Source organism: Patagioenas fasciata, chromosome 4 (genome assembly GCF_037038585.1).
Source record: "Patagioenas fasciata isolate bPatFas1 chromosome 4, bPatFas1.hap1, whole genome shotgun sequence".
In the NCBI taxonomy this organism is placed as follows: Eukaryota; Metazoa; Chordata; class Aves; order Columbiformes; family Columbidae; genus Patagioenas; species Patagioenas fasciata.
Window position 1 is genome coordinate 22194883 of NC_092523.1, and position 14825 is coordinate 22209707.

A 14825-nucleotide genomic window follows, 5' to 3' on the forward strand; every position below is an offset into this window, starting at 1 on the left:
ATTCTCCTATATCTTGACAGTTTGCGACTCAGATTCCTTGAGCCACATACAGATAATTTAATTACCTTTATGGATTTATATACACAAATTTGTCCAGTTTCCATTAGAGGGTGTACACCTATTAATATCTCTTTTTCCTAATGAGGGGTTTTAAGTGATAGTGTGTTTCATTAGTCTTCGATTGGACAAAGGAAAAATAAATTTGCTAGTCTGGCAGAGACCAGAAACTATGAATTTTGTAATCAGAATGTTTTGCTTTTACCCATAATGATTTTTGCTGTTGTCTCTGGAAGTATTTCTTTCGTATTTGTTTTCATTTCCTGAGAACAGCAAGTAATTTATACAGGAAAACACAAATAAATAAATTCTGAAAAACAAAAGACTGAAAGGAAGTGGGTGTATTTATTATGATTTTTAGCAAATATTAATGTCAGGTTAGTATATAAAAATCTACAGAATGGTATTAAAAGCAATTAGAAGCCCAAGCATAATATGACATCTAGAGTTCTCAAAATTCTATTTTATATGAGGTAATTGCTTTCCAGAGAAAAGCAACAACTTCTTTCAGGATGAGAGTTTTTAATGCCAGCATAATATAAATTCAGACATTTAAGTATTTCTGAATTTTACTATAGTATCACCTATATATGCTTTTTTTCTTTTTTTTTTTTTTTCCTCAGCAAGATCATAGCATTCAATGTGAAGGTCAAATGGTTGAATATCTAGAAAAATAATCATGCCATATGCTAGAACAAGACAAATATTAGATTTTTAAGAAATTAAGCAATTTATTAGGACAGTAATTTCAAATAAAATTTCAGAGGAGACTGACTTCTTTTGAACAAGGAACAACAAAAGCAACAAAACCTCCACCACCACTAACAAAAAGATTTTAAACTCCAACATAATTTTTATGTAGAGACAAAAAAAAAAATCAAAGTCAACATTTATTATGTGAGAAAATGTATTTTAGTAATCTGCCTTTTATTATTATTTTCGTTTTTTTTTTTTTTTTTTTACTTTAGACTGTACTACTAAATTCTAATAATACTAATTATAAACTTTATATTGCAGTTAACTCAGAACATGATATTAGAAATAAATTCACATCAATGACTGATCTATTCATGTTAAAAGAGTTGTCCATTCTCATATTGCTTTTAAGAATTATGGAAAGGACAAACACACCTCTCAGTAAATAATAATTAAAAAATATATATTTTTTTATACATCATTCAAATCTGTGTTTCTTTCTACAATATAAAATTATTGAAATTAAGACATGAGTGTAAATTTCTGTTTAGAAGATAGGAGAAGTAAAATATAAAGACATTGAAGGAAGAACAGTGTTGATGGAGTTAGTTTATTTTGATAGCTGCATGCTCTCTTGCAAACAAAAAAACGTGTCCATACCAGCTTTCCCAACTTGCTTGTCTTAACTTGTTTTTCCTATATCTAAGGAACAAATCAACCCTAAGGAGCCCTCCAGGGGCACTTGTTCTTTTACTAAGCAATCTGCATTATTTCATCAGCAAGGGAAGGAAAATCAAAGTGTATCATATCTAAAATTTCATGTAAAAAGCCATAGGACAAGCTTGCACCAAAGTTTGTTTGTTTGTTTTTTCCAATGGTTTTATGGCAGATTTATTTTCTTGATCCAAGGGTGTTTCTGCCCTTTTCTTGGGTTGTAATAAAGCCATAAAGACCAATAGAGTCCATGGAGAAATTGGCTTTTTAAATTAAGTCTCAGGGAACTAAAAAGCATGCCTTGCTGTTCTCCTATCTTTAAACTGTTTCAGCTGCACCATAGATTGTTTTCTTAGGTACAGTTATTTTACTCATAACTAATACATATGGCCTTTGAAGAGAAGAATGGGGCAGTGCAATGTCGTTTACATTATCATGAGATGTTAAAGTAACTTCTGTCAGCGGAATTTGACATTGCAAACTTTTATTATGAAGAAAATGCAAGGAGATCTGTGGTGTCAGGTAATAACAGAAACTTCTCTAGGTAGAAAATAGAAACTTTTTGTTTTCTTTAACAGAATATTTGGGAAATAAATTTAAGTATTTATTGTATGTAACTTTATTAATGTCTTTCAATGTGTAATTCTATTAGCAGTTGCCCTCATTTCCCGCTACTGAAATACATAGTCTGTGCTATCATTCTTTTTATATTCTGCCATGCATTGAAATAATAATATAGGTATTATTGTGACATGCCAGTAGATTTGACAGTTCTGGAAATGTGTTTGTTTCTGCTGTCTTATACAGAGCCACAGTTCAAGTACATGAGAGAACAATGACATAGTTAACTTCAGTTGTTTTCTAGGTTTCTAAAGCTTTTCAGGGGCAGGGTGGTTAAGAGGACAAAACAGGAGTAACCAGGAGTGACATTATTACATATGCTGATATTTAAAATGCAAGCAATCTAAGTATTTTAGTTATGTTTGAGGATGTCTGATTTAATGCCCCACAGCATGATTAAGATACTGTATTTAATGCAGTTTCAATAATCAGTTATAATGTTTTTTGGGAAAAAAAAAAAGAAGTGAGCAAAGATAGTTAAAGTCGAATCTTCTGCTTAAAAACACATACCAAAAGGTTTTATGCTTTCTGAAAGCTTGTAATAACACGAGAATGGAACTTTTTAACGACATTGAAGGCATATAAGAAAATATTTTCCCTGTCCTGGAGCACTGAAAAATTGGTGATTGATTCATTTGGCAATATGCAAGGAACCTGTGCAGTGTAACTCACAAGTCCTACGGAACCTGCACTAATGATTCATCCTACTCAGATCCTGATGGTACACAAAGGGCATGCGTAGAATTGATTTTTCTCACCCTTTGTTTCCACCTGTACTGGAAATGACCACATCTGCAGAGTTAAACTTTGGGAAATAACAATGGCATAAGAAGCTGATTCATGGACAGATCCTGATGAAGCAAGATAGTCTGAGAGTCAAAGAAGAATACATACTAGATTTTATAAATGGCAATACAGAGGACAGGCTCTATACTGCCAGAATGCACTGTTCCTAACAAAGGATGTTCCTTAGAGGCATAGCTCACTTGCCAGGAGCATAGATACAGAAACTTGAGACACACTCAGATCTAATCTCACAAATAGTAATGGAAGAATACAGAAAAACTCAGGATGCCCCCAAGGGTTCAGATAAGTGAATATTTTTCTCTTGCTTTTCTCTTCAAAAAGAAACAATCGCCTTTAGCTTTTGCCAGGTAGAGTCCCACATGCTATTGCTCATGATATGAATTTTAAATGGAAAAGTTTTCCAGAATATAAAGACTTTATCCTGAAGTTTCTTCATAAATGCAATCTTAACTGAGGAACTTAAGGTGGTTATAAAACTAAAATATTTTCTCTAACACAGCTCTTCTCTATCTTTTACTGTTGTTTTTCGTACCACATATAACTGACTTTCAGAAGGTGCTTTTTCAGAAGGGTCTAAGTAAACAAACTGTACTGACAAGACAGATTTGTTTATTACTGTGAAGAAAAATAGTAAAAGAATTGAATTAAGCCCAGGTTCATAGTGATAGAAAGTCATTACACTAAGGTGGCAGTTAAGTGGCTTGTGTAAAATGAGTTAGCACTTGTAGAATATTGGCTACTGCAAAGGTGCTTATGCCCCCAAAAGCATTAACAAGCATCCTGGTTGAGACTGTCAGCTAAGGAAAGAGGATAGCTAAAAACAACTAAAGAAAAAGGAGCTGACACAAAGCCCATTAGTTTTTGAATGGCAATGGCTGCCAAATTCTACTCTCTTGGCTGGATTTATATCACAGACAAAGTGTTCTCTCTGCTCACAACCTGACACTTCCCATCACCACTAGCTCTACGTGGGAATAGAAGATCCATCCAGGATTGAATTTGAACAATAGAGTAAAATAGTTTTATTAAACATAATAGTAGTGAAGGAGACTAGTCAGGACATAAGCCTCAAAACAGATTTGGTTCCTATATTTCCTAGCACTTGTATTAACCTAATTTTAAATGTTCTGCAATGAAGGGACTCCTTCAAGTTCAGAACACCTCAACAGAGACTGGTTTTATAATGCTGTTACAGTTACAAATTCTGTTGCCTCCTAGAAAGTAATGGCATATTATAGTAGTGAAACTCAGGAGTGCTTGCATTCTATTAGCTGAAAATAAGTTCAGTTGTTCTCTGCCAAGAAAGGGTGGAAAACAGAAGGGAATAATTTTTTTTTTTTTTTTTTTTTCCTAGTCTCAAGATTTTCAACCAATTCTGTGCTCCTGAAGAAAGAAACTTTTTTCCTATATTTAACCATATTGGTTCACTAATCTCTCTCACAAGCGTCTACTGAAATCATCTTGTTCTGTGTTTTTCCCAGTGCCTTGAATACCTCATTAATAAATATTCCCGTCGTGTTCGAATTTATAAATATACTTATACATGCATTTAAATGTATACAATGTAGTTTCCAAATGGGTCTTGAGAAGACAATCAAACATGAAGAAACCCAATGGAAAGTGTCCTTTAAAATGTTTTTTTTTTTCTGTTTTCACTGACATATTCTTGGAGAGCAGTGAATCCCTGTGTTATGCTTGATAATCTGGTCTCAAAATTTCCAATGCCTTGAGCAATGAGAAGGCTTTCTTGGACTTGCCTGCATCTTCTCTTTCACTACTAATCCCAAAGGCGTTACTCATTTAAAGCAGTTAAAACATAAAGTCATTTAGACAGTCTAAATCTTCGTTATTCTTATCTTTCCACATCTTACATAGGACTAAAATTGCCTTAACATAATGCTATGAGTCACTACTGTAGTTCCCCAGGAACTATATATAATCTGCACAAGGGATAAAGTATTGAAGCCTACAGTATTTCTGAGATTCAGCTATAAGGAGATAAAAACTGCATCCACACTACTATAGCAACTGTGTAAAGAAGGGAATTACAACCCTTAGAAACAGCTAAATATAGTTCCATCCTTAAGGCCCTCTATTTTGCAACTGCTCTTCTCTTAACTAACACTTTATACTGGGACATAGTGAAATCACTGCAAGTAGAATCTATTCAACTGGGCAACCCATTATTTACAGGTTGTAGATGACTAGGTTGTAACTACTGCCATCAGTAGGTAAGTAGAATTGTAGGAAATATCTAAACCCTTATACTTATTTGATTCCAAACACTTTGGACCAAATACTAACTGCAAGCTGGAATACATTGTGTAAATCCTAGAAGTCTTGAGTTGCTCACATATATAATAGAATATTAATATCAGAAGTAATGGAAAGCCTCCATAAGAAAAACAGACAATAGATTAACTTCCAAACAACATATAAACATAAACAAACTTGTAAGGTTTTATTTATTTACCTTCATATATTTTTTTTTCCATATTTCTGTGCTTCATTCATAAAACTTGAGGGTTAAATTTTGTGTGTTTGTTTCTTATAATTCCCAGAGAAGTGACTTTAGCAAACACAACAAAAATTTGCAAGCTGGAACTTCTTCATGTGCCACAAGACACTCCTCTGGGAAGCACAGAAGAAAAATCTGTAGTCATTGAGATAATTAGTAAAGATAATTAAATTTAGAAATTTTCTTGCAATAGTCACAGAATCACAGAATATTAGGGATTGGAAGGGACCTCAAAAAATCATCTAGTCCAATCCCCCTGCCAGAGCAGGAACACTTAGATGAGACTACACAGGAATGTGTCCAGGTGGGTTTTGAACGTCTCCAGAGTACGAGACTCAACAACCTCCTTGGGCAGCCTGTTCCAGTGCTCTGTCACCCTCACTGAGAAGAAGTTTCTTCTCATATTAAAGTGGAACTTCTTGTGTTCCAGTTTGAACCCATTACCCCTTGTCCTAACATTGATTGTCACTGAGAAGAGCTTGGCTCCATCCTTGTGACACTCACCCTTTATATATTTGAAAACATTAATGAGGTCGCCCCTCAAGTCTCCTCTTCTCCAAGCTAAAGAGACTCAGCTCCCTCAGCCTTTCCTCGTAAGGGAGATGTTCCACTCCCTTAATCATCTTTGTTGCCCTGTGCTGGACTCTCTCCAGCAGCTCCCTGTCCTTCTTGAACTGAGGGGCCCAGAACTGGACATAATATTCCAGGTGTGGTCTCACCAGGGTGGAGTAGAGGGGAAGGAGAACCTCTCTCGACCTACTGACCACCCCCCTTCTAATACACCCCAGGATGCCATTGGCCTTCCTGGCCACAAGGGCACAATGGTGGCTTATGGTCATCCTGTTGTCCATCAGGACCCCCAGGTCCCTTTCCCCTACGCTGCTCTCTAATAGGTCATTCCCCAACTTATACTGGAACCTGGGGTTGTTCCTACCCAGATGCAATACTCTACACTTTTCCTTGTTATATTTCATTAAATTTTTCGCCACCCAACTCTTCAACCTGTCCAGGTCCCGCTGGATGGTAGCACAGCCTTCTGGCGTGTCAGTCACTCCTCTCAGCTTGGTGTCATCAGCAAACTTGCTGATAGTACGTTCTATTCCCTCATCCAAATCATCAATGAATACATTGAATAATACTGGCCCCAGTACTGATCCTTGAGGCACTCCACTAGATACAGGCCTCCAACTGGACTCTGCACCATTGACCATGAATCTGTGGCTCTCAGTTTAGCTGTAAGGATTCTGTGGGAGACTGTGTCAAATGCTTACTGAAGTCAAGGTAGACCACATCCACCACTCTGCCATCATTCATCCACCTTGTTATGTCCTCATAAAAGGTGATGAGGTTGTTCAAGCATGACTTCCCCTTGGTGAAGCCATGTGTCTATTGCAAAAGATCACTTGTATTGTTTAATTCCCTCAGCCTTAGCTACGTATACAGTCAGTTTTGAAAGAGTGTGACTTTTTCTCCTTTAGCATTACACGAAATGCTACTGACCTTAGCGAGAGCTTTGTCATGGAAAACCTGACAAAATTTGCGATGATGTCTGGGCCTTTCAAGCCTCTGGTCACTGGAATACAACCTACAAAGAATGACAAATGTTAGGATAGTTTTAAAATTATTTTTAAGGAAAGCATAGAGACAACAACTTATTTGTGTATTCTTCAGCTTTCTTAATAGAATGTTACGCAAGTTGTTGTGTATTTTCTGATCTCTGATAACTGAACTTAGCCTTTGAAGTCATTGTGTTTACTGCTATAGCTAAGCAGAGAGAATTTTTTTATCATCTTAGCAGAATGGCCTTGCAAAGACCCTTCCTTTGGTGAAATGAGAGAATAAAAACAGACATGCTTTTAAGGCTTCTTTTTGAAACAATAGATTTTAAACTATGAAAAGTTGGAAAAATATTTGCAAGTAAATAAAATGATACTCTTTTTCAAGTGGTAAGCAAAACATTAATCAGTGATTAATCAGCACCTCAGGTAGCCAAATACTGATCTTTGCAGAGGATGAAGTTGCCTCATGCTGCGTCAGCAAGAAATAAACTGTTGCCACCTTTGAGTCCAACTTAAGAATTTGTTTCAGAGCATGAATGGGAATAGATACTGGAGATGGAGAGTCTAGGTTCTACTTTCAGCTCTGCCACAGTCAGTTCTTCATAAAATCAGTGAGCTTCTCAAAGGGAAAGCTGCTGACAATTGCAACTTGCAGGTATGTTACTTCCAAGCTTTAGTTTCATTCAGCTCAACCTTTACCCTGACTTTTCTCATCATCCCAAGTATCTCTATATTCATGGTGATTTCCAAGCACATAATTGTCAAATAAATAAATATTAAATATTTTCCCTCAGAGATGAGAAGAATGTAATAAATAGGCTAAGCTCTACATGCATGTCCTATTGAATTTAGAAGTGAATTGGCAAGGCTTAATTCAGACAGAGTTGCTCTGACCGTTTTCAAGCCTTGCTGGTTTTTTGTTTGTTTGTTTGTTTGTTTGTTTGTTTTCCCAATAGGTTTTTCATTGTTAACAAGTATATCTAGTGTCTGGAGCAAGGGGAAGAAATTTACAAAGCTTTCACTGCTCCAGCAGCTTTCTTGAAAGGCCTTTTGTGTCTTAACTTCATGGAATGCAGTAGTTTTCAAGAGAATTTGGAGAAGTGTTTGTATTTTAAGTACTTAGGAAAAATAATCTGTTGAGCAATAACTGGCTTTAATGTGATGTATAGGAGTACTATTGCTAGTAATATAATGCAGATCATTTTGCTGAATGTTTTAGTAGACTTAAAGAATAATTACCCTTTTGTTATGCATGAAGAAATAACTAACACTACTTAAGACAATGTTAAATCATCCTTGTAGATGATTTAAAAATATTTTTTAAGCTTTCTGATAAAAGTGGCAATCTATTCTTTGATAGGATTGGAGTTCAAAGCAAGAAGCAGTGCTATTAGTGAAGATGTGTATTAGTGAAAATGACTTTTAGTGCTTCAGAAAAGTAGATTCATGTTTCAGTTTGGGTTTTTAATAAGTTGTAGGATCTCATGTGTTCTGCACACCTTTCAGAAACATATTAGCCAACATAGCTGTAGCTTTTTAATTTTTATAATTGTCATAAGAAATAAAGAAACTTGCAGCAGATAATTACATGACAACAGTATAACCAGTAATGTGAAAATTACATCAACAAAAGTAACTTTCCAGCATTAATTATAATAAATGAGATTTTTTAGCTGGAGAGAATGAAAAGGGCATTTTGTATTTATACTAGGATTATACTTAATGTTTTTTCTTACATTTTAAAGTGTCATAAATCTAGTCTTTTAAATTATTTATATTACATTCAATTAAAGGTTAAGTTCAGCTAGATAAGAATAATAATAATCTAAAGAGGAAAAAAATTGCATTAAATGATTCATTATGCAGTTTTTATAAGACTGGATTTTAATGATTTCAAGCACATAGATACTTTGGTGTAGACTGCAGTGTTTTTCTATTTCATCTATTCTGGTGAAAGAATTAAAACTGTTTAAATGTAGATGAAAGCTCACTTAGGCTTCTACATTTTTATTTCTTTAAAATACTACCACACAAGGTTTTACCATACTCAAGTTGGTATTTTTTAATCCTTCCGTAGTGGTAGTAAAAAAAATGAAAATAAAATAAATTTAAAAAAAAAAGAAGAAAACAAAACAAAACAAAACAAAATACTTGTAAGAAACCTGAATTCTTAGAAGATATCAGCATTCTAAAAGTTTTGTGGGTTTTTTTCCTTTATTTCAGTCAAATCAGATTTAAATAATTTGTTTCTCCAGAATTGAATCCTATGTATGAAACAGATTAGTCCTCCTTGATATTGCAGGTAATAATATTCTACAGTGCATATTTTATAATCTTAGCTTGCTTGGGTGTACATACTATTGACGTCTTGAGACGTTCCAGTCTTTTTTTTTCTTTTCTTTCTTCCTCTCTTACATTATTTCACTATGGATGTAGATTATTTTTTTTAGAAACAACATAATATTCAGAGTTAACTTTGCATTGAATAATTACTTTTAAAATATTTGTATTGCTTTCCTTTATTTTAATATTATGTGAAAAAAATGGAAGTGAAATCCAATTAATACATAATATATCTTTCTTCCCCAGAAAACAATTTTTTTGTTTTAATTACTTGTTACATTTCATAGTTGTCCAGGTTTGGAAATTATTTCAGCATTTTTCATCCTTGTTCTGGAAAGATTTTCTAGTTAATAGTTGCTTATACTAATGGTAAAGGAAATGATTTGATTTTGAATATAATAAATGGCAAAATATTTATATCTCTTGTGAGTGTTACCATCACCTTGCGGTGATGTCATGTAGCTTAATAGCCTTGCAGGAGTACAAAAATAAAACAGCAGAACATACTGTAGGAGAAATATTTGTATCACTGCACAGTGATTTCCTGGTTTATGGCAAAATATCATACCAACTAGTAATATCAAATGAAGACATCTTTAAAAAAAAGTCCGAAGGGTCTTTTCCCAACTTGTTCAGAGCACTGAAAATGAAAACTTGAGACCAAAAACTAACATATAGAAAATAGTTTTCCCTTTGTAACTGCCTTAACCAAGTCTACTATGAAGAAGTACTGTTATACATAAAATCTAGCAGACCACTTGATTCTTTGCCTTGCTGGATCATTCCTTAATGTCTGTCCTTAGGAGAAAAGGAGTCAGAGAGGCAACCTCATTACTCTCTAAAGCTTCCTGAGGAAGGGAAGTGCAGAGGGAGGTTCTGAGTTCTTCTCCCTGAGATCCAGTTGCAGCATGTGTAGGAATGGTTCAAAGCTGCAACTGTGGAGCTTCAGACTTGATATTAGGAAGCATTTATTTATCAAATGGATAGTCAAACACTGGAACAAGCTTCCTAGAAAGGTGGTTCATGCCCCAAGCCTGTCAGTGTTTGTGAGGCTTTTGGACAATGCCCTTAATCACAGAATCATAGATTCATAGAATAGTTGTGGTTGGAAAAGACCTTTAAGATCATAGAGTCCAACTCTTAACCTAGCAATTCAAAATCCACTGCTAAATCATGTCTCTGTGCACCACGTCTACATACCTTTTAAACACCTTCAGGGGTGATGACTCCACCACTTCCCTGTGCAGCCTGTGCCAATGCTTGGCAACCCTTTCAGTGAATAATTTTTCCTAATTTCCAATCTAAACTTCCCCTGGGGTAACTTGTGTCCATTTCCCTTTTTCCTGGTGTTTGTTACTTGGGAAAAGAGACCAATACCCACCTTGCTATAACCTCTTTTCAGGTAGCTGTAGAGAGCAAAAGATCTCCCCTCAGTCTACTTTTCTCCAGGCTAAAGAGCCCCAGTATCTTCAGTCTCTTCTCACAGGACTTGTGCTTCAGACTCCTCACCAGCTTCGTTACCCTTTGGACTCTCTTCAGCACCTCAGTGTCTTTCCTGTAGTGAAGGGCCCAAAACTGAACACAGGATTCAAGGTGTGGCCTCACCAGTGCTGAGTACAGGGAGAAGATCACTTCCCTAGTCCTACTGGCCGCATTATTTCTGATACAAGCCAGGATGCTGTTGGCCTTGGCCACGTGGGCACACTGCTGACTCATGTTCAGCCATCTGTCGGCTAACACTCCCAGGTCCTTTTTCCACCAGGCAGATTTACATATTTAAAAAGCTCAGTTTTAGAAAATTTCTGATCAAACAATGAAGTTTACTCTAACAGGAGTAGTTTTTATTTCTATGTAATCTACAAGTAAAATCCCTTTGGAAAAAAACTTTCTTAAAACAGATAGGAAGCATTTATTTCATGCTTCATACATTCACTGAAGGAAACTACAACAAAACCACTTCAGATGTAAATACCCTTAAAAAATATTATCTTTGAGATTTATTTTTCTCATAAAATAGAGGCTGCTAGGACTGAAGTCCCATTCTCTCACAGACAACTTTGTTATATACTTTGTGTTATAAATTTGTTGAGCTCCAACTTAAAGCCACTACCATAAAAGGAAAGCAAATTTCTACACCTCTGTAGTGAGATAGAAAGGAACTATGAATTTGAAGATAAAAAATGATTGTGCAGCCAGTTCATTCCTTTTGTTCCTATGCCTTTAGGTTTTTCTATCTCAGGGCTATGAGATAATCCAAATTTCTAAGTACAAAATGTTTTGCAGTTCAGGCCTTCAACCAGCCTGGATCAGTGATCTCCAAGCCAATGCTCCAATGCTTTTTCTTTTTTTTCTTGTCTACATAATTTTTATTTTGTCCAGCTAATATTAAAATTCAGACCTGGAAAACAGTTCAGAAGGTTGTAGATGAAGACTTATAGATGCAGTCTTCTAGCTGAGTTGTTCATAACAGTTGAGTCCATGTGTAATATGTACAAATGTATATAGATATATTAAAATATAGAGAAAGCATGTACACACTAGATAAAATGTTTACATCAAATAGATTAAAATTAGAAATAAAAATATTTTAGCTAGACTGTGAGACAACAGTAATCACTAACTAGTAACTGAAAGTACTATTTGCCTAAGTGAACAATTTTACTTTGCGCTACAAATACTTTAAGGTAAGCTGTAGTGTTTTTGTTGCCAGTTTATAAAATCAAGTAATTTAACAGACACTATTGGCAGAACTAAGCAGGTTTATTAACTCATAAAAACACATGATTTTACTGAAAGATACTAATCACAGCTGGCTTCTGGCAACACGTGAGTTTGAAATGTGTTGCTTTCCATCTAGAACCTTCACCTGACCACAAAATCAATAACAACAGGCTGCGCTGAGCCAAAATCTATGCTGTGATGAGGCTGGGCTCAACCACACAACCTAGGCATAGTTAACATTCCTCCCTGTTGTTCACTTAGAGTAACATACTTTCACATACTCCTTATAGAAAAACAGGGCTCCTTTACATCACTGAACAAAAGCTGTGCTCATTATCGCAGTTCTTGGCTTTGAAAACCAGGAAAACTAAGTAGAGCCAGATATTACCAGGCAAGACTTTTAGCCCAAGACTATTTCCTTGCTTTCAGTACTAGCTTGAGTAATTCATGCCCTCAGTACCCATACCCAGCTTCTAAGGCAATATCATTGTTTTTATTCCTTTATATTCAATGTTGAGTGTAATGAACCACAGCTGTTGCAGTGAGTCATCACTAATTGACCTGAAACTCCCTGTAGGGTTCTAGCATCTACTACTAGGATAACAGTTTTGTTGGCTTACACCTCTATGTTTCCTCCCTTACTAAAAAACTATGAGAAGCGATAGTATCATTTTTTCATTTCAGTCGGAGAGCATAAGAAGACTTCTAGAAGCCATGTAAGTAGTCTTTGTATCAAAATAATGGTCATGTTTAAGGCAGATTGAAGATATGTAAGGGAATAAACATCAGACTGAGCCAGGTCTTTCTGAATGTGGTATTATTTATACCAAGTTTATTAAAAATAACATTATGGGAGACACTCAAATAAAAGTACATGTGTAAGAGAAGGAACACAAACTAGGCCAGTCTTTGGAGCCAAAGCAAGTAAGAGACTCAGGAAAAAGAGATACTTGTATATTCTTCTTTTCAGGCAACCATTAAAAGTAGACTTCCAAACTCAGTGCTTTGTGATTTGTGAAGGTAACACCAAACAAATGAATTGACTAACTAAGGAAAACAAAAGTAAATATGCATGTACTAAGTGAGCTCTCCAGAACTAGCTAATATGAAACTCTGGAAATGCCTGCAGTACCTCAAATTTTTAAGCTTACACTTACAAGATGGAGTGGATGTTTCTTTTCATGGGTGATAAAGAACACTGAGTTTTGTCTTTATGGTAAGTACATTTTTTTGTTTGGTTTGTTTGTTTTTTTTATAATAAAAATAAAATATTTGGAAGCGATAGGAAGAGAATGGTAGCCAAGATCAAATTTTATGTTCTGTAAAATTATGATTATACATTGTTTGTACTGACCAATTATTACAATATTTACGTGGGAAATAGAGAAATTCTATTGGAAATTTCTTCGAGCTCCTTTTCTTCTTTTTTGGGAGGTAGTAATGTTGAGTGAAGGATCTTTATGCACCTGAAGGTGTGACAGAAACAGAAAGGAATACAAAATTTATTAACTCAGAAGGAAAAATATGGAAAAGAAATGTTGTTCTTGTATGTAGGATCATTGTACAGGTGGTGGGAATCCTGCTTTCTGAACTGCACATTGCTCATGCAATTTTAGTATGCAGGGTTTTCAGGGATGTTGAAAGATTTAAAAAATTCAATGAGAACCATTAAATTCTTATTATTTTTTAAAGCTTCTCAAGTCAGAAGGTTCTAGAGTTCAGTATGTTTTGTTCATAAAAAATAAGTGTCAAGATGATTTGGAATTTTTTTCTGTCTTAAGAACACACGTCAGATCTGCTTCTCAACGCATAAAAATACAAATTTAAACCCCATTCTGGAAGACTGACAAAATACACTTGTAAGAGCACAGGAGCTTTCTTGTAGAACAAACACATGGAATAATTAAATTAATGTTTTTATTCTGTGGTTTACAGAAGGACAGTTGATAAAATACAGTGATTTCTGATATTGCATTCCAGTGTTGTGGATACTGTACAGTGGTATTTCTGAAGGTACTGAATAATCTTTGTTTAAAACTGTAATTAAATTTCATCTGCAATTGAAAGTAGTTTCATTTGCACTGCTTCATGGAGCATACCTCTGTAAAGCAGAGTACCTCTTCAAAGTAGGAAGTAAAATACAGTTCTATGACATAATCTACTTTTAATCTACTTTTTTACTTATCAGTTTTAGCTCAAATTCAATGTGTCTCCCGGAGAAGGAGAACACTATGGGTGTTTTTATAATTTTGAAAGATTTGTTTTTCCTTTCAAAGACCAGATTTGAGCATTTTGGTTAATTATGTTCTTTGAGTAGAAAATGAATCTTTTAAACATGAAATTGGCTGCAAAGATTTAATCCATGTAAAGAACGGTAGAGAAAACTTCCAGCCACTCTTAATGTTTAAAATCTTATTCCTATCAAATAACAGATGTGGTGGTTTGCTTTCAGATGGCAACATTTCTCAAAAGCCATCTCATTTTGGTGTTAGAAGTAGTTAAAGGCAGTGAATCCTGGTATATACTAACTTTTAAAATTTTACCCATTGTATATACATATACATATATATATATATATATAAAAAATACAAGTCATGCTCCACAATATGTACTTGTATGTGGTTTAAATTGAAGATTCAACTATCAAAGTTTGAAAAGTAAGGATTCAAATTCATCTGGGCTAAAAGTTCAAATGAAAATGCACTTTTTTACATCTTTTATCACTTTATGGAATAATATTTCCATGGCAAAAGTTTCATGAAGTAACTTAAAAGATACAAAGAGTAATT

At 34.8% G+C, this 14825-nt stretch overlaps 1 protein-coding gene across 4 annotated transcripts in view; it reads left to right on the forward strand.

Annotated features, from left to right (window-relative positions):
* PCDH7 (protocadherin 7) overlaps positions 1-14825 on the forward strand; it is a 268788-nt gene that overhangs the window by 139759 nt on the left and 114204 nt on the right. Inside the window, exon 6 of one of the 4 annotated variants that reach the window (XM_071807385.1) lies at positions 4250-7067. The exons of the other annotated variants lie outside the window; for them this stretch is intronic. The gene's annotated coding sequence lies outside the window, so the exon portion shown is untranslated. Of the gene's footprint in view, positions 1-4249; positions 7068-14825 lie in introns of those variants that run through there. 4 annotated transcript variants of the gene reach the window in all.